A 2,989-nucleotide genomic window follows, 5' to 3' on the forward strand; every position below is an offset into this window, starting at 1 on the left:
GGATATAAAGACGGTGTTCCTAAATAGGGATTTGGAGGGAAAAACATTTACAATGGCACAACCGAAAGGTTTTGGTTGTGAAGGGAAAGAACCCCCCCGCATGGGGATGCCACCTAAAGAAATCCCATTATGGATTAAAGCAAGCTTCAAGACAGTAGTATTTGAAGTTGATAGTACAATAAGAAAATTTGGGTTTCAAGAAAATGTAGAGGACAATTACGTTTATGCAAAGTTCAAAATGGGAAATACATTTTTAGTCTTGTATGTGGATGACATCTTGCTCGCTAGCAGTGATGTTAATCTACTACTAGAATAAGAAGTTCTTGTCCTCAAAGTTTGATATGAAGGATCTTGGTGAAGCTTCGTTCGTCCTAGGAATAGAGATTCACCGAGATAGAGAAATAGGGGTTTTAGGATTATCACAAAAGGCATACTTAGAAAAAGTTCTAACGAATACAATATCAAATTGTAAGTCATCACTGCTCCATAGTCAAGGGCAACAGATATGAGGAATTTCAATGTCCCAGGAACTAATATGAGATCGATCAAATGAAAGTAGTTCCATATAGTTCAGTTATCGGAAGTTTATAGTATGCTCAAATGTGTACTCGCCGTGACCTAGCATTGTTATCGGGTTGCTTGGCAGCTATCAGAGTAATCTAGAAACAGAACACTAGAAATTAGTTAAGAAAGTTTTGTGTTACTTGCAAGGTACGAAGGGTCTCATGCTAACATATAGAAGATCTGATTTCCTACACATAGAGGGGTAACATATTCTGATTATGCGGGAGATAAAAGAAAGTCCACGTCAGGATACATTATTCCACTCTCGCAGGAGAAGCCTATATCAAGGAAAAGCTCAAGCAAAACCATCACTACATCGTCCACAATGTATACTGAGTTTGTAGCATGTTATGAGGTCACAGGACAGGTGAATGGCTAAAGAAATTCATGCTCGGGTTGAAAGTGGTAAATGACATACATAAACCACTTTAAGTTATACTACGATAATAATCTAGCAGTATGTTATGCTCACAACAATAAGTCAAGTGGTGCTGCCAAACACATTGACATAAAAGTATTATGTTGTGAAAGATAAAGTCCAGGATCATATAATTAGTCTTGAGCATATAAGAACATAAAACATGCTCGTGGATCCGCTTACAAAGGCTTCCACCCAGTGTGTTCAGAGAACACGTAAGCCGGCATGGGTTTAAAGGAAAGCCTATGATTCCTAGACAAAAAGGTCTAGTTAAGAATCTATTTCAAAACAGAGATGTGCATTGTAGTTGTTTAATTTAATGGTAAGAGGACCGTAACGATGAGGCACGCTCTATGCACTGATCTGTGATGAAATGGGAACAAGAGAAAGTAAGTAAAAGTTAAGTTTAAGTTATAAGTGAGATCAAGGGGGAGGATGTTAGTTGATCTCCACCAATAGGCCCAACGGTCTATTGGGCCCTTAGATCCGCGGCCCTGATCGGGGGCGCCCAACCCTAATATGGTTGGTGGGCCCCGTCGCACAGCGCCATAAATAGAAGGTGGGGGTCGGGGGCACTCGAGTCCCAAGGTTCGCCTGAGCCACCTAGCACCCCACCTACAGTCCTAAACCCTAACAGATCACAGAGGGGGCGCTGCCAGCAATGGGAAGCGCCGCCACCGCCTCTGCATCACGTCGGAGGACTGCTATGATGCCGGGCTGCCCTGCGACCTCTACACCGACCCCGGACGACACCGCTACTGCACCGCCACTGGGTTATCGCCAAACACTATGATGGCGAGCCCATCTTCCTCCAAGGCAGGCCGATGGTTGCACCCTTTCACCACTCTCTCTCTATCTCGTTCTATCTACTGTTACCTGCATTAGTAGATGTTCTAGGACTCACGGTTTTGTTCAAAGCAAGTAGACTCGCTAGATCTATCACTAGTGATTCTATTTCGGTTATGAGAGAAAGCAGTTTGTGCTCTGGAAAACACAATTAATGCAGTTGAACCTACCACAATATTTTCATGGATCAAGATCTATTCCATGTAAATTTTCTTTTGTTGTTCTCATGAACTCTTGACATGTCATTTTCAAATTGTAGATACTAAAATACTTCCTTGGATCGTAAATATAAGCATCTAGGTTTGTCCTAAGTTAAACTTTTTGAACTTTCACCATCAAATCTATTTTTTGTATAAATTGACAAAACAAGATTGGCATTACTAGTTTAACCTTGAAAATACTTTCATAATACATGCTCTTTTCACTTTTTCAATGATAATATACCTTTATAGACGAAGTTAGAAAAGTTTGACTTTGGACAAACCTACATGGACTTATATTTGTGATCGAAGGAAATAGCAATTATAGATAATAACCAAGTATTCTGTTGATATGAGGCTAAATGGTTTGAATAATTCTAAGAAAAACACTGTAGAATTTGACTAAAAAAGGGTGGTTCCTTACAATCATCAGGTGGAATTTAAGTAGGATGCCTCTAACAATATATCCTATGTACATAACTGATTGAACAATTGTGGATTTTCATGGGAAAAATTGTTCCATATTTTTACAATATGCGGTCCATGTTTTTTTTTTGTCGGAGTTGTGTTTACTGCCCCCCCCTCCCCACCCACCCACCCCGCTTTCTATTACTATATTGCGTTACATGTTTTTATCCTCAAAAGGAAACATAAATCTTACTATATTATGCTTCTTACGTCCTGTGCTGACAGATGGTTAAGATTAGAGATCCTGAACAGCAGCTTGAGATGGTGGGTGTCCCTGAAGAACACATTCAAGGGCATGCATTCCATCTGTATCATCTCACTTCTCCTGATGACAGGTAATAACCATTCTCCTGAAAATTGATGATACTTCCAATAAAGTAATTATACTCAATCATGGATATTTTTATAGTCTTGCTAATACATCAGAGCAATTTGAAGCATGCTATTTTTTCATCTTTGTTGATTTAATTGTGTTCTTTTAGTGTTTCATTTG

This window comes from Miscanthus floridulus, chromosome 2 (assembly GCF_019320115.1).
Source record: "Miscanthus floridulus cultivar M001 chromosome 2, ASM1932011v1, whole genome shotgun sequence".
Classification (NCBI taxonomy): Eukaryota; Viridiplantae; Streptophyta; class Magnoliopsida; order Poales; family Poaceae; genus Miscanthus; species Miscanthus floridulus.